At 59.4% G+C, this 26129-nt stretch overlaps 1 protein-coding gene across 4 annotated transcripts in view; it reads right to left on the bottom strand.

Annotated features, from left to right (window-relative positions):
* KCNJ12 (potassium inwardly rectifying channel subfamily J member 12) overlaps positions 1-24462 on the bottom strand; it is a 56575-nt gene extending 32113 nt beyond the window's left edge. For 2 of the 4 annotated variants that reach the window (XM_023653698.2, XM_070226667.1), the window contains exon 1: positions 7426-7991. The gene's annotated coding sequence lies outside the window, so the exon portion shown is untranslated. Of the gene's footprint in view, positions 1-6199; positions 6219-7425; positions 7992-24443 lie in introns of those variants that run through there. The other 2 variants (XM_070226665.1, XM_070226664.1) reach the window with 2 other exon arrangements.
* Between the last annotated feature and the right edge of the window lie 1667 nt (positions 24463-26129).

The following is a 26129-nucleotide window of genomic DNA, read 5'->3' as shown; positions in this document are numbered from 1 at the left end:
ATTCCCAGGCTCCGCCCTGGACCCCCGGGAGCAGAATTCCCGGGAATGGAGTCAGGAGATCAGCATTCTCCAAATGCTCCCAGAAGGTCTGAGGAGGGAGGTACCCGGCGAGGCTTCAGCGCCTCTCCCGGTGCTGCGCCAACTCGACAAGTCTAGGCTACCCTCCATCTCAAAGAGGACACAACTTCACAACTCAAAGAACCCACGACCGTGAACTCCAGCGGCTCCGTGTGCTCATGCCTCTGACTCAGCCTTCAACCCGATGCCCATCAAAGGAGCGAAGATGGAGCCCCGGGGTCCAGGGCACTGGGGCACCGGAGGGGACAACAGTTATGGAATGACCCCACACACACACACAAAAACCAGAACGAGAGAGGGGACCACAGATGTTGGTATTTTTATATAACCACATTCACGCGCTTGCATAAGCACTCAGACAACCCAGAAGGTTCTCTAGCAATGGTCACCTCAAGAACAGAAAGCTTCAGAGCGGAGCTGAGGGGGAGACGGAGTTGGAGAAGAAGAAATGAACTTTCTATCCTTACTATTGTTGGATCCTTTACCATGAGCATGTAACACTCTTGTCCTTAAAAGTTGTAACAATTAACAAAACAATATGACAAAGTCTATGCTTCCTTACCTGTTAATTCATTTGTTTCTTTTATCCTCCACACTCACCCAGACAGCAACACAGTCCCACGCTCAAGAGCTGATCGTTGAAAGCATGAATGATGCACAACTCTGACAGCCTCAGAGCCTGCGTCACTGATACTCGACAAGCCGAGACCTCCAGGATTCTGAGAAGGGAAGGGAGGGGCCAGCCAGAAAAGAGATATCCAGGGGCTGGTCCCTAGGGTGGTGTGTTCGGGGGTTCCCAGGATCTTGTCCATAGCCTGTTTTCACAAGGCCCCCAGGCAGGCCTGTAGGAAGCCCCACTTTTGAGGCCCTCCAGCTGCCGTGGATCCCAGCACCCCCAGGAGCCCGGGACGTCCGTCTGCCTCTGCCCTCTGTGTGACCCAGCCAGACCTGCCCTCTGGGCCTTGCCAAGCTCCAGTCCTGAGAAGAGGCTAGATGGGGCCAGCTCCCCTGGGCCCTCCCCAGTCCTCCTTGGGCCCCCACAGGCCTGAGTGGAAGCCTGGCCTGGCCTTGGCCTGGAACCAAGAGTCCAGAGGAGCAGAGACAGGGGCAGGGGTGGCGCAGCTCTTACTACCCAGAATGCCAGCTGCTGGCAGCGATTTATTTTTGCTTTAAGTGCCGGAGAATTGCAGGGCTGGAGCTGCCAGCTCAGGGGGCTCAGGCTGCAGCTGGAAGGAGCGGGAGGTGGGCAGGGAATGGAGGCCACGCATCCCCACCCTGACCTCTCCTGCCCTCAGCCGTTCAGCCTCTCCATCATACACACACACACACACACACACACACACACACACACACGCACACACATGCGCACACGGCTCGGCACCTCAATGTCTCCACCCCCGCCCTCTCGGGCCTCATTTCTCCTAAGTAAGTTTCCACAGCTGCGAGGAAGCTTTGAGGGCAGAGGGTCTCGACACTGCCCCCTCTTCTGGAGCGTTGTGCCGCCTCTGGCTGGGGTTGTCCCTCTCTGGGCCTCAGGCCGCCACTCCCATGGCGGGGCTGTCACGTCCTCCTCTTCCCCAGGACACTCCGCTCTGGTCCTGGTTAGGACCTGGTCCCTGTGCACGCACGTGGGAGCCTGTCTGTCCCCACAGAAGGGTGTAAGGAAGACCCCAAGACAACAGAAGAGCCTGTGCTTTGCCAACTAGACGGTATGTCTGTTCTTTTTACAACAGGGAAGCTGCTGAAGTTGATAATGGCAAATTAAAAAAAAAAAATTTAAACCTGGGCATCACGTTCAAAAAAGAGATTGGGTGCGGGAGGTGGAACATGGGCACGATACACAAGCAGCTGAGGGTCCTCTGAAAATGCTTCACCAGGCAAAGAAGGGAGACAGTGCCCACCCCCGGCACCCCAGGCCCTGCAGCCGGCCTGCACACATCCTACTGGAGGCCAGCACCAAGAGCCCCCCAGGGAGAGCGGGGCTGAGAGCCGAGCAGCCGACTCCCTGTGCCTCAGTTTGCTCAGCTCTGCAAAGGGAACAGCTTCTGCCCCTCTCAGGGCTGAGGTGGGGACACCCTGAGCTGGAAGCAGGCCAAGTGCCAGGGACACAGCAAGGTCGGGGCCTGAAGCAGGTGAGGTCACAGGTAGAAAGAGCTCACTGCAGAGTAGGGACATGAAATACATGCCAGTCCCTCGCCCTCACGTGGACAGGGGGCAGGCCAAGGGCTCGGAGGAGAGGTCTGAACGCCCGCTCTGCCTCCGACCAGCTCCGCGACTCTGGGAGAGTGACGTCACTTCTCTGAGGCTCAGTTTTCTTATCTGCTGAATGGGACAACAATTCTGGCTCCCGCTGCTCCTGAGCACGCCCTGTGTGTCAGGCCCCAAGCATGGATGAACAGACCACTCCCTTCCTGCATGTTTACTGAGCTCCTCCTATAGACTGGGGGCTGCCACAGGCGTGGGGACAGAGCTGTGAGCAAACCGCATCCCAAACTCTGCCCTCAGGAGCTCACACTCCAGGGGAACAGACAGTAACCAGGATCAACAAATCAGGCATCATGTGGCAGATAGCATTCAGTTCTCCAGAGGAAGAAAGCAAGAGAAGGATGAGGGGAAAGGGAGGCTGCGGTGTATCCAGGGGAGCCAGGAGAGGCCTCACAAAGGAGGTGGCAAGACCCAAAGGTGATGGAGGGCCGTGTAATCTGGGGAAGAGTGTTCCAGGCAGCAGGAGCAGCCAGTGCAAAGGCCCTGGGGCAGGAGCAAGCCTGCTGTGTGGGAGGCACAGGGAAGGGAAAGAGTGGTGGGAAGTGAGAGCAGTGATGAGGACCAGACAGCATAGAGCCTTGAGAACCAGGGTGAAGACTGTGGCTTTTATTCTGATTGAGGCAGGAAGCACGGGAGAGTCCTGAGCCCAAGGCTGTCCCAAGACTAAAGTACACACAGCAAGTTAAGTACACAGTAGGTGCTCAAACAACAGTGGCCAGGGGTGGGCCTGGCAAAAGCCTCCACCAGGAAGGCTTTAGTTTTTGTTCTCTGGCCCCTCTGCAAGCCTGAGTGCTCCAAAGGGGCCCAGACACAGTGAGGAGAGGAGGGGAGGCTTCAAGGCCCAGGGGGCCGGAGAGCTCAGCCGGGCTGAGGGCGGGTCGCCCAGCAGGCTCCAGGAGGCCGTTCCCTGACTCTGGGGCAGCACTAATGCACAGCCAGACAGCCCTGCTCCCCGGGGCCCTGAGGAAAGGGTCCCATTCCTCCCTGGCCGTGCACCAGGGCTGCGGGGCTGAAGGCGAGTTAGCGGGCAGGACCAAGCGTGCTCCACCCCACAGCCTCACGCTGCCTCTGCAGCTGCCACTTAAGCAGCTGGGCAGGAAGACCTGAGGGTGAAACATCGAGGCGGGGGCGGTGCAGGGAGGGCGAGGAAGAGGGTACAGGGACACACCAGGAGCGGGAGCCTTCTGCTGCTGGAGCAGATTGCCCGCCCTCTCTGGGCCTGCTCCCGACGTGCCCGAGGGAAAGCTGGACTAGAAGGACAGATTCCCAAGGCTCTGCCACCACCAGTGTTCACCCTCCTCCTTCACAGAGCCCCTCTCCACACCCCATTTCTGTTGAGACGCCCCGGAGGCTCCCATTTCTGCCCTCCCACATTGGGTGCCCTCAGGAGCCCCCTCAGCGGGGGCCTCCATCCCGCTTTAAAGATGACGAACTGAGACCCAAGCGGAGACGGGCCTCGGCCATGGCCACCCTGCTGGCCTCACCCGACCTAGCTGTCCAGCCGGAAGTTCCCTCCCAAGCAGCACGCCCTCGCGGGCGGGGCCGGGTCCCCAAGCACTAAGCACCAGGTGACCACGCACAGGTGCAGGTGCCAGACACTGTGCTGGGGCCACAGCAGAGCAGCGAGGGGCCAGGGCCTCCTCCCCCAGGGCTCACAGGCCACCGCAGCTCACGCCCACAGAGCGAGGGGAGCTCCCGCTGAGGCCTCTGCGGGCAGAGAAAGCGGCCCAGACACGGACCCACCAAACATTTGCTGAGCACCCACGGCATAGTAGGCCCGCGCCAGGCCACAGGGGACAGCAACCTGGGAGCTGGGAGGGCAGGCAGGCGCCAGGGCCTCACAGGACAGGCCCCGGGTGGAGGCAGGAGGGGATGCCATTCTGGCCGGCCCTGCAGCCAGCCGGGGTGACAAATGCACCTGAAGGACTGTCTGTGGAACGAGGGAGGTGCGGTTCTGCCCCTGGGAGAGCACCAAGTCTCTGGGTCCAAGGGGCACGGTTTCCATCCCCCCCAGCACTTCCCAGGGCCTCAAATCTCCTGTCTGTGCGATGGAGCAGTGCCACCCTCTGCACTGGCTGGCCATTAGGAAATTAAATCAGGTGGCAGAGCGCTGGGCCCTCAGCCAGTGCCCAGCGAGGGCTGCAGTCCTGCCCTCGGCCCCAGCTCCTCTGGAAGCCCGCCTGCCTCGGCCCAGCCCCCACCCGCTCCCCAAGGCTCCTCTGAAGCCTCCGGCCTCCCTGCCCTGCCCGTGGCCCAGTTTCAGGCCGGCTTTCTTTCATCCTCGGCCTCTCCCTGGCCATCTCCCCATCACGCTGCCAATTCTTCTGTGCATCCAGTGGGACCGAGCCCGCACCCACCACACCTTCCAAGAGGCCAGTCCGGGCCCCACCTCTCCTGCTGCCCACGAGCTCCGTCTCTCCCAGCCTTTCCTCCATGCCAGCCAGTGGCAGGGCTCCAGCTGCAGGCCCCAGGGGAGGGGCAGGTGTGCCCACGTGTCACTCGCGGCAAAGCCCTGGCAGGGGCCCAGCAACAGGCACCAGCTGCACCTCTCAGAGGGACGGCCCAGCCCTGAGAGCAGCGGGGCTGAGGCGGGGCATCAGGTGGGCTCCAAGGGGGCACCAGCAGCCTCCAGCCTGGGGCTGCAAGGGCCACGGAGGTTGCCGACAGTGACAACACAGTTGCCTCGGCCCCAGACATGTGCCAAGACCTCTGGATACCATGCTTGGTGCTGCCAACTGTGGCCCAAGGCACCAGAGGCCTGGCTGGGTCAGTGGAAGCTGCCCATGGGCAGAAGCAGTCCCAGTGCTGCCAAACTACCCAGGCTGCTGTCACCGTTACTGCGATTACTATTATCATTGCTGCCATTACTATTTCACCGCCACAGGGCCACCAATGTTATCCTGTCTTGCTTCCCAGACATGAGAGGAGGAATACCGTGGCCCTGAAGCAGGGAGCCTGGCGGGGGCAGCCCTCTGGCCTGGGGAGAGCTAGAGGAAGCTTCTGCTCAAACCCCTGACTTGCTGTGTGGCTTTGGGCAAGACCCTGCCCGTCTCTGGGCACTCTACCGCCCAGCGCAGCAGAGCTCACTGAACATCCCTCCACCAGGCACATACCTGAGCAACACAGAAGCCCTCTGGGGGTCTGAGGTGACAGCTGGGTGGGGAGGGTCCAGGGACAGACTGACAAACTCAGGCTCTGGCCCTTTCCCCAAGAGAAGACCATCCCTTTCTCCCCAGGGCTGCGGAGGAGGCCCTGCTGTGCCCTCACCTGGAGAGTCCACATCTGCCAAGGATAGGCCAACACCCGGCACTTAGAGAATGCCCAGTGCACGCGCTGGGTGGTGCCCAGTGGAGAAGGCCCTTGCCTGTTGTCCAGCACACTGGAGCCCCGCTTCTTGTCCCCAAGGGTTCTCAAGCCCCTCCCCCTTTGCGCCCTGCTCTGGGGCCACTGGTCTGGGCCGCACCTGATGGGAGCCCTTCCAAGTCCCGTCTTAGAGCTGCGACCCCAGGTTCCCTGGCCAGACGGGAGGGGTCACCAGACAGCTGAAGGGCAGGCTTCGCTAGGGAGTCTCTTTGGGTGTCCCGGCACAAGGAGGGGTTCTCTTCTCAGAACAGAAGAGAGAGCCACACAGAAAGACCCTAGGCCTCCAAGGACGCCCACTGCTGGGATCTCCCCTCCCTGACCCTCTCTGGCCACTTGGCGGAGGGCCAGGGCAGAGACGTACCATGAGGGCCACAAAGGAGCAACCTAGCCCGAGGTGAGGCTGGGGTCGGGTGGGTGGCAGCCAGGGCCAGCCTCCCTTTGGAGCCTTAGGGAGGACGAGGGGCAGCCAGAGGCACTGCCTCGTGGGTCCCACCTTCCAGGAGGCGGCTGCTGCTTTCAGCGGCGTGTGGGCGCCTCTGCACTCCCGGGAGACAGAGCCTGCGAACCCAGGTTCCAGGACGCGGCCGTGGGGGGCAGGAGGTCCCCAGCACTCTAGTCCAGGGCTCCAGCCTGGGCACAGGGAGCAAAGAAGAAAGTAGAGACGGTCACAGGCAGTGCAGCGTTCCTGATGGGTACGCCCCCTAGGAAACAGGGGGCAGGGTGGCCCCAGCTCCCAGGAAGTCCAGTCTGTGGGGAGGCAGGAGAACCTCCCAGAACCAAGACCACCTCCAAAGAAACACTTTCCTGTGATCTCCCATTCCGAACACGGTTTTAAAATATTCGCATGACACATGCACACGCCATCAGAACAGGCAGCATGGACACCCGCTCGGGCCTCAACTGCCCCATCTTAAGGCCCCCAAGGAGCTCCCCAGCCCAGCTGCCACTTCCAATGAGCCCTGGTTCCCCACCCCGCTTCCCCCCAGGATATCCAGGGCAGATGTGAGCATATCTGCTTCCACGTGAGATGAGATGTGAGATGAGAGTAGGGGGACCCGGCCCTGAAGCCACCGGAGCTTCTCAGCTGAGGAGCCATCCGGTCCGCGATCAAGGCCGACTTTTAAAAGCAAAAAGGTGCGGCTGGAGTGTCGACTGGCTCACCCAATAGCGGAGAGCATCATTTCCAGAATATTTTTACTCCATTAAAGCACAGCAGGCGAAAAAGAGAAATGACTTCAAGGACCCGCAGGTTTCCGGCTTGGGGGCATTTTCGGGGCTGCTTGTAGCCTGCGTCCCCCTCGGCACCCCCACCCTGATTCCGGGGTGTTTGGGAAGGTCACTCGCAGGATTGATGTCGGGCGCCACAGTGCCTCCCCACGCTCCCTCCCGAACCCCTTCGTGCAAGTCGGTCAAAGGGGGACCGAGGGCGCCTCAAACTTTCCCGAGCGCCCCCCAGGACGAAGGTTAGCAAGGAGGAAAGTTCCCCGGTGGCTGTAGCCGGAGACATGGCAGGGGAAGAAAAGCTCGCAGTCAGCATTTCCTCCGATGGCTCACCAAGGGAGGAAAAAAACAAACACGAAAACGAGAGGATGAAAAAACCCTCCCGCCCCACCTTCCCTGTTGCAGCACCACCTCGCGCTCGCTCCGGGTCGGGGAAGGGGCCTGCGGGGAGCCGGAGTCGGGCCCCGGGGGCTGTGCGCCGGACGGCCGCGCACTTACCTCGGTCAGTGCCCCGGGCGCGGCGCGCTCCTCGTCCTCCGAGCTCCGGGCAGCCGTTCCTGGCCCCGGCAGCCGCTGCGCTGGCTGCATCGCCGCCGCCGCCTCAGGGCAGCCCCCGGGGGCGCTCCATGCCAAACGGCGCGTCGGTCCGGGGCGCCGATCGCAGGGTCCAGCCGAGGGTCGGGGGCGCGCGCCTGGACGGCGCCCCCGGCCTCAGAGCGCTCCCTCTGGCCGGTGTGGCTGGCGTCCGTCCCTCGGTCCGGCTGGGAGCGCGGCCGGCCAACCCCCTCCCCCGCCCGCTGTTATCTGATCCCGGGCAGGGCCGGGCGCGCTCCCCTATGCCCGGCGCTCCGCGCCTCCCCTCCTGCTCCTGCCGCGCCAGCCCCTCGCCCCCTGCTACCGTTCCCAGAGAGGCGGCGGCAGCGGCGAGGCCCAGGGAAGGCGGGGAGAGAGGAATGGAGGGCGAGGAGGCGGCTGGAGGCTGAGGCTCGGCGCGCACCCAGCTCCGCGCCCCGCTGCCACCAGAACCCAGCTCGGCAAGGCAACTCCTCTAACTCTCCACCGAGAGCACGCCCGCCCGCCCCGCGCCGCCGCCGCTGCCCCCGCCCACCAGCGCCCTGGCCTGGCCCGGAGCCCCCAGCCCAGGGCCGCCCCCCTCCCGACACACACCGTCAGCCACTTGCGCACTGGGGCGCGCGCGCGCGCACACACACACACACCCAGAGGCACGTCCTCCAGGGACACGCGCACACACAGGTGCATGGTGAGCACACACAGTCAAAGGAATCTTACATACACGCGTGCACACGGCAGGGTACACAAGCTCAGGCGTCCACATCTACACACGCAAAATGCACGCCCTGACATGCATGACGACTGCAGGTGCACAGTGCATACACACTCATGCGTGCACACGCGGGGTGGTATCTGCACGTGTGCACACCTGCACACAGATCCTGGTCTGTACATTCTCACGGACTCTTTTCCCCTCGCGCAGCAGGCAGGCACGCTCAGACACTCAGCGTTGCCCCCTTTAAGAGCCTCTCTCTCCTCCCCATCCTGCGCTGTTTGCCTTCTCCCCTCTCCTGCCTTCTCCTCCCTGCTCCTCCCCCTGCTCTCTCTGCCGACCTGACCCCTCTGTGACCCTCTTCTCTTGCCACCCCTGCCTCTGGAGGCTCAGGCTCTCCTCCCAGCCTGTCCCCAAGCGCCCTGCTCTTCCAGCCTCCTGGGGCCTATTGTCTGGGCCCCAGATCTCGCAGCCTCCCACGGAGCCCAGGCCTTTCATCCTGGCAGACAGACCTGTCCAGCTGGGCCTTGGCCCAGAGAGACCCCACTTTTTCACCCATCTGATCCCTTGCTCAGCCTTGGGGCCACAGAATTGGGCCAAGGAGGCAGACCTGTGGCCAGAGCACAAGTCTCAAAGGGCTCCCGGCCCCAGGGCCTCCAGCTTCCCCTTTAATGTGAAATATAATTATGTGTCTGCACAGCAGGGAGACTGGCTGCAGGATTCTAACCAAGAAGGACGGCTCTCTGGCCTCCGCCCAGATTACTGGCGGCTCAGCGGAGCGGTCTATAGGCCCCACCAGCTCGAGGCTCCTGGCCCCCGGCAGCTGGTAGGTGCGGCACAGGGCCTAGGTCCCCCAGAAAACTCACGCACCCCAGACTGTCCAGGGTTTGAATCCTACCAGCTCTACTGACCAGCTGTGGAAGCTGGTCACTTCACCTGTCCATGCCTCATGTTCCCCATCATCCAGTGGGGAGAGCGAGAATTCCCACCTCCTGGAGCCCTAGTGGAGGCTGGATGAGTACAGAGTACACCTAAAGCACTTAGCACAGCCCCTGCTGCGGGAAAAGCCAGCCCTGGCTGGGCACTCCGTGCTCAGAAGGCTCTGTGCTGAGGACCTGGCTGGAATCACTGTCACTATGACCCTCTGGGGTTGATATGCTTGCTGGCTCTATTTTACAGGTAAAGGAGCTGAGGCACAGAGAAGGGTGGTCGCCTGCCTGTCACAGAGCTGTTGAAGGTGGAGCTAGGACTCAGAGCCAGGTCTGTCCCTAGAAAGAGAGCCCCCAACCCTGGCCTTGATGGCTGCAGTGGAGAGAGGGGGCATCCCAGGAGATGCCAGCCTCACACCCCCACCCCACTCCTTACTGGTACACGGTGTCCTGGTTTCCTCCTTGTCCTCGGAGACCAGCCTCCCAGGGGACCAAAAGCTCTCAGGAAACTTTTCCTGCTCCTCCCTCAAAGTGACCGGGGAGGGAAGTAACTCAACTGCCCCCCTCCCCTGCTCGATTTCACAGAAGTCAGAGACCACAGCCCCAGCCCAGGAGGAACGGGCCGAACACATGCCTCCTGGCAGGCCCCACTGCGGGGCCCCAAAGGAGCCGGCATCAATGCTCTCAGCCAGGAGATGGTTCCAGCAAAGGCTCTTGGCTGAGGAATGGACAGGAGCACCTCAGACATCTCCATGTCTGGGATTCCGACAGTTCCTGAGACAAGGGGGTGTGCCCAGGGCATTCTCAGCCACAGAACACCCTCACAGACAGAGTCCCCGCCAGCCGCTCACCGAGAGGGCCAGTGCAAGGCCAGCCAGGGCTTCTCCCTAATCCGCTGTCAGACCTGTTTCACAGAGACAGCAAGTGTCCCGCCCAAGGTCACCCAGCAGAGAACGCCCCTGCAGAAGGGCTAGCCTGACTCCCAGGCCACTGCCTCCTCCCCTCCTGACCCCCCTGCTAGGTTGGAACTCAATTCTTAATCATAATCACATCCCACACACAGCTGGTGTGGGCCCTGGGTGCACGGCCCTCTGCCTGGGGGCAGCAGCCCCTACACAGAGCACGCCCCATTCCAGATGCGGGGACTGAGACTCAGAGGGGCAGGGACGTGTGCAGGTCTCTCACCGGCCCCCACACCAGCCCCAGCGCCCCCTATGTGGACAGAGGGCCTCCCTGCCCTCCCAGGCCAATGCCCACGGCCACAGTGTGGCCTCACCCCGCTCCAGTGTCGAGGGGGCCGAGCCGGGCGGGCAGAAGGACCTTGGACACAGCACGTGCTGAGGGCCCACACCTTCTCTGTAGAATGGGTGTGACAATAACAGGTGCAGTGATGAGAAGAATAACCCCCCCAGGCCAAGGGAGAAGCCACCGAGACAGGTGAGGGGGTGTCCTGCAGGCAGCAGGAGTCCTGCAACGTGCACGCCTTCCCCACCCCGAGGTCACCCGCACCTGCTCCCCCATTGGAAGCCCTCTCTTTCTTCCCCTCCGGGGTGGGGCCGTGCCTCCCAGCCCTGGGCCGGGTCCACCGTAAGTGTTCAGACACATCTGCTGACCTGGGCATCCTCAGAGCCCCTCGGCCCATTGAAGCCACTCCTTTGTTTGGGGAGAGCGAAGCCCAGAGATGGAGGTCACTTGCAAGGCCACAGAGCCATTGGGGGAGGGGAGGGGTGCGCCACGGGCTGGGGTTTGCTGGTCCGAGTGGGCAGCAGGCTCAGAGCTGGCGGTTCTTGTAATATTCGTGTCCTAATATGACAATGCCAGTACGTTTGCTTTAGGCATAAATCCTCCATTGAGATGTGAAAACCAGATGGCCCCTGGCCAGTGTCTCTCTCCCTGGCCCCACAGGCAGCTGCAGCAGTGCTCTCTGGACTCCTCCCAGGGTCAGAGCCCCTTGAGGGCTGCCTCCTCCCAGGAACCCACCCAGATTTCTCCTGCCCGCTCTAGACCTTGGCCCAGCCCCAGCCGCTGAATCAGGAGACCTTAAAACATAAAATAGGCTCACGTCACGCCCATTAAAAACCCTCCCAGGGCAGGCGTGAGAAGCAGAGTCCCCAGGACCTGCCTGCCATCATCTTGCCACTCCCCTTGGCCTCCTTGTTCCAGACACACTGGCCTGCCATCCAGGCCTCGGATGCCCCCAACGTGGTCCTGTCACCAGGCTCTCTCTCCTGACTGCTCTTCCTTCAGGGGCAGCTTAGGGACCACATCTTGGAGAGGCCCGTCCAGAGTCTCCAGTCCCGGCCCCGGCCATCACCCCCTTTGCTTTCTTCCCGACCTGGCGGCTCACCGTGCCTGCCCTCTGAGGCCCATCAGCTCCCTGAGCTCAGAGAGTGCCCCGCCCAGCGTGTTCACAGCCCAGGCCCAGCGCGCAGTCGGTGTGCAGCGAACACCTGCACCAGGTGGAGAGACCAGGCGGTCACAGGCGGCTCTCGGCAGAAGCCCGACCACCTCCACCAAGCAGGCAGCCAGGGTCGGGGCTTACCCTGCCTCTCACTCCCACCCCCTAGAAGGAGAGAGACCTGTGCCTGGCTGATCCAGGATACCCAGTTCTGGCGGGAGGCACAAAGCCCTGGCCAGAAATCAAGAGGCGTAGGATTGCATTCTGCTGGGACCACGGAGGAAGGAGAGGTGCGGGGCCACTCAGGTGGTGAGCAGCAGAGAGGAGGAAACCCCAGGCCCAGGAGTCCTGCCCTCAGCCCAGTCCCTTCCCTCAATGCCATTTTCCCCAAGACATAATAATAATAAAACTAACAGCAATGACAGTAACTATGGCTGCCGGTAACTGTGCGTTTGGCCTGTGCCAGTCTCTGGGTTCAATGCCCATCCGCACGAACTTGTGTTAAAGGACGGTGTTGTTATTACCCCAGTGGATAGGCAGATAGACACCGCCCCAGTTGGTAGATGAAGAAATGACGCCCAGACAGGTAGAGGAATGGATTGGAAGGGGTTGCCCAGGCAAGCCATAAGCTGTCCATCCCAGAAGCGTGCAGGCCAAGGCCCAGACTCTTTGTCAGGGGTGCTATGGAGAGGCGATGTTGCTGGAGAGGTTGAGGAAGTGACTGCCCTGTGCCCTCAAGGCCATGTGCCCCTCCCAGTACCCAGGCGCCTGCAGGCCCGAGGCTGACCCTGCAGCATTGATTTGAGAAGAGCAGAAATTCAGGAACGGATGGCAGCCTTGGAAACAGGACACTGAGTCCCTCCCACCCCGTCTGTCAGGAAGCGGCATTGATCCACTCAGCCTGGAGCTGGCCAGCTGACTGACTTCCGTCCTGCACAGGCTCTGACACCCGCCGGCCTCCCTCCCCTCCTCCTCGGCTCCCCTCCCGCTGTCAGGAGGATGCGCTAAAGGAGGCCAGAGGGGCAGCTCCAGGGCTGAAGGCGAGGCAGGCAGCCACATGACATCCATCTCCTGGGCATCGGCTGCTTCTGTCTGGGTGACTTTAGGGCATTGGTCATCACAGTCCTTCCACTGTCTAGGCCCCTCTTCTGGGAACCTGTGCCCCACACTCTCTATGCCGTGCTTCCCCAGGGCCTGGGGTGGGCAAGTGACCCAAGCCTGGCTGTGGGCATTACTGTGATTGGCTGAGGGATGGACGTGTGATCAGAGCCCACCAGTGAGAACCGGCCCTAGGACTTTGCTGGACTGACTGGGAAAGAAGGAGCCCTATTTCCCAGGGGCCCCTGGGCACCCCTTTCCCCTACATGGGGTGAGCCCCCCTGAAAGGAGCCCCACCAGGGGAGAGCAGAGCTGACGTGTGGGAGAAGCAAGGCTCCCAACATGCTCCTCTGGGGTCCTCAGAGCCACGCCTGCACTTTTGAGTTTTGTGATGGAAACAATGCCTTTTCGAACTTTCGAGATTTTTGAGGCGGATTCTAAGACTCCTCCCCAGGCCCTCGAGGGCTGCTGGTGGAGGCGGTGGGTGTAAAATGACAGCAAGGCCTCCAAAACGTCCCTCAAAGTCTCTGAACCCTCTTTCCTCCTCTCTGACATGGGGTGCATGGGAGCCGCCTGGCGGAGCTGTGGGGGCTGCGGGCTGCGGTGGGGCTGGTGTCCTCTCCCTCCTCCATGGGGACAGAGCTTCTAGGAAGCCAGCGGCCTGCAGGACTCAATAGCTTCCCCAAAGGAGGCCTCCGGCCCGGAAAGTACGGCCAACTGCCCAGCCCTCCACGCTGGGGGGCACCGCCTGCCTCTTCCCCATACCCCCATTGGGGTCGCCACATGGGGCCATTGCTCCAGGGATGGACGTCTGCCCCACCACGACACCTGTGACCACCGTCCCCTCCTTCCTCAGAGGGAGCAGGGTCGGAGCACCCGCCTTGCTCTTCGCTGCTGGCCTGACTCTGAAATGGAAAGAGGTGGGTCTCTAAGGCCTGGCAGTGGGGGGTTAACTGGTCAAGACTCACCGTTTCCCCTTCCCCGTCCCACCCTCCCCCCCCCCACCCCGAAAAGAATCGAGAGGCAGAACAGAGCCTAGTGCATGATCCTGTTTCTGTTAAGAAAAACTACACACGTGTTTGCATTAGCAAAGCAAAAAATCTGGAAATTTGGAAACGAAACTGCATGTGGTGTGCGTCCTCCTGGAAGGGACCTGTTTCCTCGTTCACTTTTGTGTGAAGGAAGATGTCCACACCCGCCTCCTGGCGGCTCTGCTCTCAGGCCCCTGGTGTGGCCCCTCGGCGCCTGCTGAGGGAGACCCGAAGGGCTCAGCACTCCTGAGGAACGAGAGGGGTTCGCGGCGCACGCAGCTCAGCAGACGGCCTCAGGGCTGTTTTGTTTGCATTTTGTACAGAAAGCATTTATTGCTTCAGAAACTGTTTTTGAGTCCAGTTACCTTGTCAGTGTAACACAGCCTGCCGGACCACCCAGCGGGAGGGGACGAGGCCTCCTGGGGTGGGCAGGAAGCTCCTCCCTGTAGGTGCCGCAGCCTGGGCAGCCCTCTGGGCTGGGGCAGGGAGGAAGGAGAGAGGTTTTCTGGGGCCTCAGCTCTTGCCTTCTGTCTCCAAGCCTCAGTTTACCCAGCTATAGAATGGGCATGATGCTTCCCTAGTACGGTGCCCAGCACCTAGTAGGTACTTGAGTTATTCACCGGACCAGTGAGCGGGTGATGCGGGTGTCCCGGGGAGAGCGTGTGGGAGAGCCCAGCACAGCCACAGGCACGCAGTGTGAGCTCAGGGAATGGGCCTCCCTGGATGCTCCACCCTCCCAGGTCAGGCGCCATGCCTCCTCCGGGCACCGACACCCTCCTGGGCTTCCCCATCACAGCTCTCCAGCATCACTGTCCCTCTCAGTCCTGCTGCTCCCTCAGACGGGAGGCTGAGGAGGCTCCTCTGCTCTCCCCTGACAAGTCGGCCCCACCTCCATCCCCCATATCCCCCTCTGCACCGGCATCAGCACCACCTCCAGCCTGGGTCACCTCCCTGCACAGAACCTAAACCCTGACTTTCAACCACAATCTGGTGATAGCTAGCCAAGTTAAGGAGACACACGCTTTTATCCTGGGAACTCTGCATCCGGGAATTTACCCCACAGATGTGCTTGCACACAGGTATCGAGAGGCATCGTCCAAAGTGACTCTCTTTGTAACAGCAGCCTGCCAGGCCTCCCTGGGAAGGGGACACAGCCCGGCAAACGGTGCAGCGGGGCAGTACACAGCTGTGGGGGAGCTGGGACCCAGACTCTGAGGACAGGGGTGTGGCCTGCTGGCCACAGGAGAGCACTCACAGGTGCTCAATAAATGCTTGTTGAACGAGTCTAGTGGGGAAAGTTCTTGAAGACACAGTGAAGAAGCACAGTGCAGAAGAGAGAAGATTGGACTCTGTCACTGGGATTGTGTGTGTGTGTGTGTGTGTGTGAAGCAGACTGTCACTGAGCTAACATCTGTGCCCATCTTCCTCTATTTTATGTGGGATGCCACCACAGCATGGCTTGATGAGTGGCAGGTAGGTCCGTGCCCCGGATCTGAACCTGCAAACCCTGGGCCACATAAGCTGGGCGCACGCACTTAACCACTAAGCCACTGGGCCAGCCCCACTGGGATTTTTTTCTAAAAGCTGGATGTGTATATGCACACATGCATAGGTGTCTGGTAGAATGTTCTGGAAAGAAACAGCAGAAACTGGCTGCTGGGAGGGAAACGGGGAGGTTGGAGGAGCAGGAGGGAGGTGAGCGCTCTCCGTAAGCAGTTGTGTCTTCACACCGTGTTCAGGGATCCACGTGCCCCAACGTTCATTCATTGTTAAAACAGCCTGAAACTGAGGGGAGAGGCAGAGCCCCCTTCTGGGGCTCGCCGTTGCCCGGAAGACTGGCCCAGAAAGCCGTGTCCCCCGATGCCCGTCCTGAGCCCCTCCCTCGACCCTGTCCAGGCTGGGCTCCCCCCCCCCCGCTCCCCACTCCCCCCCCGCCCCCCCCCCAGGCCCTGAGACCCCTCCTGTCCGTAGTGATTAATAAGCGCTCCCGGATGAGGATGACCCGAATCTCCCAGAAACTCCAGGGAGCACATCACCCCCCTTGGGGACAGCCCTGCCTCGTGCCCATGGACCAGGAGGACTGCCTGGGATGAGGGACTGCTCCCCCAGCAGGTGTGGGGGTCCCCACACCATGCCTGTGCCTGTGCCGTGGCCAGCACGGCCTCCCTATGCGCGTCTTGGCCTATTTCAATCCCTCCCACTGGTTCGTGGCGGGTCCACATTAGGGAATTTTGTACCAGAGCTGAAGGAAACGCTCCCCTCAAGCTAGCCCGTGCACAGCCCAGGGGCAATTAGTATCAACTCCATTTAAAATCCATTAACCTGCCTAGGGATGGGCATGATAAATATAGAATCAATTGTAAATCCACGGAGCCCAGCCAGCCCCAGGGAATAAGCCTCCATGAACACAGAGCACTCAGCACGACCCCTTAAATGGACCACATGTCGATTAACCCCACTTACATACACAGGCATTCCACTGTGAGTGGGAGGGAGGTAGCACAGGCTTTGGAGTCAGACAGACTTGGGTTCAAATCCAGGCACCAACACTCCTGAGCTGTGTGACCTTGGGCAGGTTACTTAACCTCTCTGTACCTCAGCTTATTCCTCTGTACAATTGGGACTGCACTAATATCTGCCTTGAAGGGCTGTGGAGAGGCTCAGATGGGGGAAGAGGCCTCAGCCCAGTGTCTGGCACAGTTTAAGTTCCACAAAGACCAGAGATCATCATTTGTCAGCGTTATTCACTGAATGTGGTGTTGTTGGTGTCGCTGCCATTGCTCTTCCTGGCAGGGAGTGCGGCAGCTGGGGAAATATCAGTGATGGAGCTCAGGGTCCACATATTTGAATGGGGGAGAATATCACCATCTTTACCAAACTCCAGCTGAAATTTCGCATTTCCTTCCCCGAGAGTTGTGCAAACCCCGCTATCAGCAGCAGCGCAGGGACCAGGTCACCAGGAAAGGCCACAAATGGACTCACCCTCCACACCCCAGGCTGCTGACCTCTGCAAATGTCATTTACATTCAACTCTGGCCCAAAATTATGGTTGGGGTTAAAGCCGTCAGTCAGTCTTATCGGCAATGCATTCGGAAAAAAGCACATATTTTCCACATCACAAATGTGATTTCTAACTATTACGATAACAGGCACATTTGGAATCCTGTGTGTTTTTTGATGCACGTAAGCCTGGGATTCTGAGGAGGGGTCCGCAGCACAGGAAGGGGCCAGAGGACCCCCGAGGGATGGCACCACAATGGCCTACAGTCCCCTCCAGCCGAGACCCCACGACCCCACGCCTGTTGCCATGTGCCACGGGCCCAAGCCGGCCCTCCTCCAGCTGCACAAGCCCCAGCATCTGAAGAGTCAGACGAAGGAGGGGATGTCTGAGTCCCGGGCTGGGGGCTGGGCAGGTGGTGTGTTTGGTCTGCCTCTGCCCGCCTCGGGCCCTGGAACCTCAACTTGCAGGTCTGCCTTAGAGCCCTGGCTCCCGCTGCAGGTCTCAGGCCCTCCAAGCACCCTGGCTGAGGCTTCTGACGGGGAGTGAAAGAAGGGGGGTGTGAGTGCCCCCAGGAGGCCGAGAGGTGCAGGAGCTATCCACAGTAAGGCGCCCTCAAGTGGGGAGTGGGTCGCATGGAGAAAGCAGTCCCTCCTTGCATCCCCAAAGCTTGCAGCTCGGCTGAAGTGGGACCCCCTGCCTCTTGGGGAGGCCCAGAGACCTCAGAGCGTGTCAGCTCATCTCTGAGACTAATGCACTGAATTCTCCAGGCAGCCTCTCCATTCACATCTCCATTCCCTTAGTTAAAGCATTTTTGCCATTTTACAGGTGAGGGGAACTGAGGCACAGAGACGTTAAGTCCAAGGCCACATAGCCATGAAGTGGCCTACTCCAGAGCAGAAGCTCACAATCGCTGCACTGTGCTTCCTTCCCCAAGGAAAGGAGTTTCAAGATTCAAGTTCCAGGGCCAGCCTGGGGCCGAGTGGTTAAGTTCTTGCGCTCCACTTCACCGTCCCAGGGTTTCACCGGTTTGGATCCTGGGCGCGGACATGGCACCGCTCATCAGGCCATGCTGAGGCGGCGTCCCACATGCCACAACTAGGAGGACCCACAACTAAAAATATACAACTATGGGGGCCGGCTCCGTGGCAGAGTGGTTAAGTTCGCGCGCTCCGCTGCGGCGGCCCAGGATTCAGATCCTGGGCGCGGACATGGCACTGCTCGTCAGGCCACATTGAGGCAGCATCCAACATCCCACAACTAGAAGGACCTGCAACTAAGATATACAACTATGTATAGGGGGGTTTGGGGAGATAAAGCAGGAAAAAAAAAAACAAAAACATTGGCAACAGTTGTTAGCCCAGGTGCCAATCTTTAAAAATATACAACTATGTACTGGGGGGCTTTGGGGAGAAGAAGAAGAAAAAAGAAGAAGATTGGCAGATGTTAGCTCAGGTGCCCATCTTTAAAAAAAAAATTCAAGTTCCCCTGGTGCCTCAAGGCCCAGCATCACCATAAGAATGGGAGCAGGGAGGGCATTTGGGGCCAGAGAGCAGCAAGGACAACAGGCTGGGGATGGGAGCCCGGGGTGTGTGTGGCTAGTGGACCCCAGGCCTCATGAAGGCCAAAGTTCAGCCTCTTTCGGCACTGAGGTAGAAGAAAGGACAGCTCTTCCTACCATCCTAGCAGCTCAAAGCCACACGTGGCTGCCCTGGGAGGTAGTGAGGGCCGCGTCACAAGAGGTGTGCAAGTGCCAGGATCCTTCTGGCCCTAACTGCCAGGCCTGGGATGTCTGGGTGGAGGCTCCAGTCAGCTTGTCCTGTGTGTGTGTGTGTGTCTGTCTGTGTGCCTGTGTGTGTGTGTTTGGAGGGGACTTGCAGAGACCAGGCCCGTCCAGGCATGGCCACGCAGTCAGTGCCCAGAGCCACGGCGCCATTGTCCCTGGATCCCTCCTGGGCCTTCAACCAAGCCAGGGCTTAGACACAAAATGGGTGCAGTGAGGGAAGCGAGACAGGGAATTCGGGTCTTTGTGTCAGCACATAGCTCACGCTGGGCCAGGCGAGCGCCGCCCCTCCCACCCAGCCCCCATCTCAGGCTGGCCCCTGTCAGACTTGCCAGCCCAGGGCCTGAGGGTCGGCTCAGCACTGCAGCATCACCTGAGGAGGGCAGTGGGAGGCTGAGGAAGGATTTTTATCATTTTGCTGTTGAAAACATTTCAGTTTACGCCTGGCTGTGCCGTGCGCATTCTAGAGGTTTCTGCCACGGGAAAGAGTCGGACCACAAACTGCTTCCCAACGGAAAAGATGCAGTTTCTAAAGGTGACGTTGGCAGTGATGTGGGCTTGGCGCTGAGCTGCGTAGCCACTTCCTGGCACATGCCTTTGTGCCCATCCTCAGTGTCCTTCTTGCATGTGGAGCCAGGAGCCCAGCTCTGGGCCTCAGGTCTCGGGTCTGGGGTCTCGGTCCCGGGCGGGGCTAACAGAGGAGCACTCTCTTGGGCTCCCAAAGCCAGCCCTTGCCTGGGGCCTGGTTGAGGGCAGCCACTAGCTCCCTGCAGCCTCCACAGGGAAACCAGGAGTGGGAGGGAAGGGGGGTGGGGAAGGTCCAGGAACAGAGATGCCCCCTGGGGAGAAACAGCCCCCTTCCTTGCACATTGCAGCCTTGGGGAGCCTGTGAAAACCCTCTGCTCTGAACCCTCCTATGACTCCCAGCTCAGCCGCAGCCTCAAGGCCCCCCATTTCCTCGGGGATCTCACTGCCTATCCCGCTCCTTCTCAAACCTCCTTGCTGTGCTGCCAACACATCAGGTCCTTTGCACGCGCCTCTCTGTGCATCAGAATGCTCTTCCCCCAGATCACTGCATAGCTCACTTTCCAGCAGCCTTGGTGCTCTGTTCAATGCCTCTCCGCAAGGATAGGCTTTCTGGATGCCTTGTTTAAAATCGCCCCCCTCCACCCCATTGTGCCTTCCCAGCTTTATTTTTCTCTCTATCTCTTATCCTCACCTGCTATAGGGTGTAACTTATTTTTATGTTAATTGCCTCTCCCCAAAGGCAGGACTGTTTGTTCTAGTCACTGCCCCATCCCCAGCCTCTGGAGGCCCCGGGGGAAAATGCACCTTTGTTTAATGTACAGAATCTCTCCCATCTTAAAGAGAAGGGGACTGATACTCAGGGAGAAGCGACCTACCCAGGGTCCCCTCCAGGAGCCGGTGGCCCTGGTTGGAATGGGCATCGGTAGGCGCTGCCTGCCTCGTGGGCCAAGCCCTTCACCTCACTGTCTCCTCACCTCCTGACCAGGGAGCCAGCTGGGCGCCCACTGGGCAGGGAGGCCCAGGGCTGCAGGGAGCACAGGCCCTGCGAATCGAGGAGCCCACACGGGCGCCCCTGTCTGCAGGGAATCGCACCAGATGCCCCCACCTGCACCCCCTTCCCTGTGGGTGGGTGCTGGGGGCAGTGCAGCCTGAAGGACGGTCTCACTCCCCTGCGGCCGGATGCTGCTGCAAACATCAGAGGGGAGCCACAGATCATGCAGAGCCCTCCTCCCCAGAGTCCAGTGGGGCAGCTTCGGAGACGCCGAATCGGTGCCTGCCCCAGAGGGGCCCACGCCTGTGGTGGGGTCCCCATCCCGAACGGCAAGGCAGCCCTGATGGCTAAGCTGACCTGGGAAAAAAGTTGGCCTCAACCTCCTCAGCTGTGAGGACTTAGTAAGTCATTTCACATCTCTGAGACTCAGTTTTTCCATCTGTAAAATGGAGACATAAATGCTTCCCTCATAAGGTTGTCATAGGAATTAAATGAGACTGATTATGTGAAGTGCATGCAGGGCACATGGGAAGCACTCATTAGACAATAATGGTTTATTATTATCATCATCATCATCACCATCCTAACCATCCGTCCACCCATCCAACTGATGCGGGGTCGGTGAGCCGAGGAGTCGAAAGAAAGATTTCTTGGACTCTCAGGTCTGGCAGTAGTGCTCTTTTATTTAGAGAATAGTACGGAATAGCATGGGGACAGGACCCATGGGCAGTCAGAGCTGCTGCTGCTGCAAAAATGAGCTGAGGGTAGGGCTAAATTTAAGGCACAGGTATGTGAGTTATCTCTTTACAAGACAAAGGAAACAATATGTAAAAAGAGTTGTTAAAATGGTATCAGTGCCGGAAGGGTCTGGTTATTCGGTGGTCCTATAACTTTAGATAAGAATCAAACGGATTAAGTAAATGGCAGAAGCCACCGCTTAAATATTATCTTCAGCTAAAGACAAAGGAGGATGTTGGGGGGGTGGGGGGGTCAGTTACATGAGGTTGCCAGACAGTAAACAACTGAAGTCCTTGCCTTCCCCATTAAGAGTTTCCAGAGATAAGGCCATCCCGCCTTCCTCCTGCTGCAGAGGGAGACACCCGCACAGATGGAGACTTCCTTTACAAATGCAAATGTCTCTCATCAAAGGGCAAGCAAATTCCAGTCCTCAGAGCCCCCTTCTCATCTGCAGTTTTAAAAGTAACCAGTCTAAAATCCTCATCACAACCACCCATCCATTGATCCATCCATTCATTTGTTTGTCCATCCATTCATTACTCATTTGTCCATCTACCCATCTATCTGTCTATCCATCCACCTACTCATCCATTCATCTTCCATTCACCCATCCATCCATCCATCCTTTTGTCCATCCATACATCTATCCACTCATCCATTTGGCTATCCATCCTTTTTTTCATCTAACAACCCATCTATCCATCCATCCATCCATCCATCCATCCATCCATCCATCCTTCTTCTATTCTGGCAGAGAGAACAGCACGTGCAAAGGCCATGAGGTAGGACTTGTCTGGTGAGTTCAGGGAGAAGTCTGTGTGGCTGAGCAAAGGGAATAAGGGCGGGGGGGGGGGGGCTCAGGTCAGGGGGTCATAGGGAACCTGGAGGCCTCAGGAAGCCTTTGCCTTTGTCTCCAAGGGAGGGGGAGCCATGAGAAGATTTTGAGCAGAAGGGTGACCTGAGCTGACTTAGGTTTCAAAAGGGAGGCAGGAGAGGCTGGTGGGGCTGTTAAGTGAGCCTGAAAGGGGGGCCCCCTCGTCTCCTCCGCCAAGACCCCCAGGGTGGCTGGTGGCTGGAACTGTGAATATTCCTGCACAGCTCCTGGAAGATGTCTGCCTCCCTCACCCGGCTGGAGGGGCCTAAGGACAGAGCCTGTGTCTGTCCCATTGTCCCCAACACTCAATGTGCACAGGAGGAGCTGGGGAAACTTTTACTGAAATAAAGACTGGAGGGAGGGAGGGGTGGTATGAACAAGAGAATAAATGAGCAAAGGAATGAGTGAATGAATGAATGAGTGAGGACTGGGCTAAGGGTCTCTGCTCTTCCTCCTCCCCCTTCTCTTCACAGACCTCTGAGGCCCCCACTGCCCACCTGTAGAATGGGGCAACGCCCCACCAGACCCGAGGGCCCTGCAGCCTGAGCTGCAGCCCTGGCTCCCACGGCCTCCCGGGACAGCGCTCCCCTCCTCCACAGAACCTGCTGCTCCCGCCGCTGCTTCTCTGGAGGGACGCGGAGAAAGGCTCCACGGAACCCACCTGCGCTGGCACCGCGGGCCACTCGCCACACCCCGCAGGCCGGCAGAGCCGCTCTCAGGGTCCCAGAGCCTCTACAGCGGGGGCTCAGCCCCTGGGATCTCATCTTGGCCCCAAGACCACAGACGGGGAAGCGGAGAACCCTGGGGGCTGCTCCTGGGAGCTGCTCCTGGGAGCCCCCAGCCACTGTTCCATTCCCAGACAAACCTGTGAAGGCAAAATCCTGTTTTCAAAAATTATTTTGAAATTTAAATTTTTTTAATGTAAAATGGAAACCTAATGTTCAGCTTTGCCTCACACGTCCTGACCACCTGCCAAGGGCCAGGCTCTGCTGGGGGCAGAGCCCCTGGGGGTCTGATCTCTAGCTGACCTCTCTGGCTCCTCTCTGCCAGCTGGCCTTTCTGGTCCCTCCTAGCTCCGGCATTTCAGGATTCTGGAATCTCAGCCCAGCCTCCCCATTGCCCAGAGGAGCTAACTGAGGCCCCGGCAGGGCCTGAGTCACCCAAGGACAGGCTGGCGACTGCCTGCCAGCAGGTGAGACACACAAGACAATCTACCGAGAAGACAGTTGAAGCAGCCTGGAGGGATGCCGAGAGTTTTCCAGACATGAACCAAAGGAAGGCAGTGGTCCAGGCCGCAGGAACAGCATGGGCAAAGGGCTGGGGGCATGACCTGCTGGGCCTGGTTAGAACCGGAGTGGCTCAGAGTGGGGACATGAGGAGGGCCCGGGGAGGGCCAGCAGCGCCAGTCACAGAGGACCACCGGGCCACGGAGCCAGGACTTGATCAGGAGGGTGACAGGGAGCTGTAGAGGGTGTTGAGCTAGCGGTGACCCAGACAGCGATCAACGTGGGTGGTCCTTCCCAGGGTGCCCCTCTTTCCCTGTCTGCAGCAGCCCAACTTCTGGCATCCATGCCCCTTTTCCACTTAGCAGGAGCAAGGGAAGAGGATCTGTCAGCTCCTGGCCCCTCACCAAAACGTGCCTGAAATTCCTCCATCAGAGGCTCATGCGGGAGTGAATTGTGGGGCAGGAGGACCTTCCTGGCAGAGGCCTATGCTGACCCCTCTCCTCGCAGCCAGGAGAAAGGACCTCCATCGCTTCCCCCACACACGTATCTCAGCCTTGAAAATGCCTGCGGCTCTCTCCACACGCTGGTGGACTCATTATGAGATAATTGAGCACTTGTAACAGTTTTTCTCCTCAAGGATCCCAATCAAGACATCTCTTTACGCTCTTCCTCCCGGAAAGACCCTCTTGATTCCCCACCCCTCGCAGGCAGGGCGGGCAGCGGGCTGAAAACGCTGTGCCTGCCAGGCGCACTCTCTCAGCCTTGCCTTCCCCCGACTGCTCTCCAGCCCTGTCCACCTGAGGTCAGGCCCTGAAAGGAGGCAGGATCCCATCCCTCACTGAGCCTCAGTTTCTTCATCTACAAAATGGGGAGAATAATGGCATGCTGTCATCAGATCCTCGTGAGGAGCAAATAAAGTCTTACTGTGAAGCGCTTAGCACGCGACAGGCTGGGCCTCACGGTCACACTCACCACCAGGGGTACTGGGGGACGCAATCCATCAGCAGCTGACCTTTTACAACCACCAATATATTTGGGGGGGGGGGTCCTGGGGGGCAGAATAGTTAGTCCTAGAGGCAGTTCAGCTCAGCACGTCAAAGACGGAGCCCAGGGAAACGGCTGTTTCAGGGAGAGGCTGGGGTGGGGCCTGGGGATGGCCCCGGGCTGAGGACAGGGGAGGGATCACGTCACTTGAGCTCCTGCCAGCCTCTAAAACCAAGATTCTATGAGGTTTCACAGCCTAGTTCTAATTAGGGGAGTCTGACGCTAAGATTCCTGGGGATCTAATTCCTGGTGACTTGGACTCCAGCCAGATCCGGGTCCACCTTCCCCTCCTCTCCCCAGCTCGATGACCAGGACACACCCCTCATGGCTGCCTGCTACCTCCTGTCCACCCCATTCGCTACCCGAGGGATCCTATGAGACTTGAGCAGGCCATGTTCTTCCCTGCTTTGAACCCTCCAAAAGCTGTCCTTTGTATAACAAGAAGAACCTCGGCTCCTTGGTCCCCTTGTGACCCGCCCTCCCCCCATCCCCCCCACCTCTCCCCCACTCCCGCTCCCTCCCACCTGCCTCGCCCACCTCCCCTCCACTCTCCTCCCCTCCCTGCCCCCCACCGGCCTCACGCACCTCCCTACCTGCCATTGCCACCTGCTAGGAGTCCAGCCACCGGCGCTGCCACACCAAGCTCTCCCTTGCCACTGTCCACCAGAGCCTATGAGGGTCAGCCACAGCCCTGCACAGGCTGACCGGGCTTCCCGGAAGAGGGGGCCTCGGAGGCCTGCGGGGCTTGGTGTAAGGGGCCAGAAGCTCTGCCCAGAAGTACAGGGCAGGTCCTGAGGCTGGAGTGGGGCGTGGGGGGAGGGAGGCTAAGGCTAATGGGCTGCTAATGGCCTCACAGCTGCAGCCTAAGGACCCCTCTTCCCCTGGGGCTGTAAACGGCGCTAATGGGGCTGAGGTGCCCCGCCCCCAGACGGCCCTCTCCTCTTGGTCCAAGGTCACTTGGGCTGTCAAGTGGCCAAGTGGCAGGGAAGAAAGGGAAGAAAGCACCAGCTCCTCCCCACTGGTGCTGAGGCAAATCAGGGAGCCGGAAACCAGCTCAAAATGTGGGAAGAGGACAGTCCCTTCCATCCCTCTTGACAGGGAGGGGAACTGAGGCCTAGTGCATGACTCTCTTGCCATTCATCCCCTCCCCTCCAGCCCCGGTGATCACGGCCCACCTCTTCAGTCTGGGCTGCAGGAGCCCAGTCACAGACTCTCAGGAACAGCTTCCAGCTCAGGCCAGAGGGGGAAGTCTGGGGACAACTCACCCGCTGGGCACAGTAGGCAGAGTGCCCAGGGCCCACGAACTTTTAGGACCAACAGCAGGAGCAGCAAGAAGAGAGACAAGAGAGGCTGACGGGGCCTTGAAGCTCAGGGAAGTTGAAAGTTTGGGTGAGATCTGACAGCTGTAGGATGTGAAGAGGGGATTCTTGCTGGGAAGGTTGGAGTCAGATGTTGGAAAAACCTCTAGAGTCAAGAGATGAATGCAGAGACTGATTCAGCAAATGATGAAGAAAGAAAACAGGTGCACAAGTGGGCAGATGAGAGAGTGAAGAGATAGGTGAGTATATGTGTGGAAAGGATGGACAATTGGATGGGGTGAGCAGGTGGATAGAGAGGGAGGGCTGGATGGATGGATGGATGGGTGGGTGGGTGGATGGATGGGTGGATGGGTGGATGGGTGGGTGGATGGATGTGTGGATGAGCAGATGGATGAGAAGGTAGATGCATGGATAGATGGGTGGATGGGTGGGTGGGTGAGTGGATGGATGGATGGGTGGATGAGCAGGTAGATGAGTAGGTAGATGGATACGTGGATGGGTGGATGGATGGAGGGATAGGTGGATGGAGGGATGGGTGGGTGGATGGGTGGGTGGATGGGCGGGTGGATGAGCAGGTGTATGAGTAGGTAGATGGATGCATGGGTGGGTGGATGGGTGGGTGCATGGATGGATGGGTAGATGGATGGATAAACAGGTGGCTAGCTGAGCAGATGGACTCAGAGGGACAGGTGGATGGACAGGTGGATGAATAGGTGAGTGGATGATGAACAGATCAATGTTCATCTTTATACCAATGCAGCCAGAATATAATTTTTATTATTTTTTCATGGAGGAAGGGGCTCATGAAGGCAAAAGTGCCTCGGTGTTCAAAAGTTATAACATGGCCCCATGGAAGGCCTGATGACCTGCTTGGCCCTGTTTTCCCACTCCCCCCACTCCAGCCTGGCTCAGCCTCCAGGAGGCTCCAGGAGACCAGGAGGCCTCGCTTTCCCCACCTCC

The sequence above is a fragment of the Equus caballus genome, chromosome 11 (assembly GCF_041296265.1).
Source record: "Equus caballus isolate H_3958 breed thoroughbred chromosome 11, TB-T2T, whole genome shotgun sequence".
Classification (NCBI taxonomy): Eukaryota; Metazoa; Chordata; class Mammalia; order Perissodactyla; family Equidae; genus Equus; species Equus caballus.
Note: the sequence above shows the minus strand (reverse complement) of the source record. Positions and strands in the feature narration are given on the sequence as shown.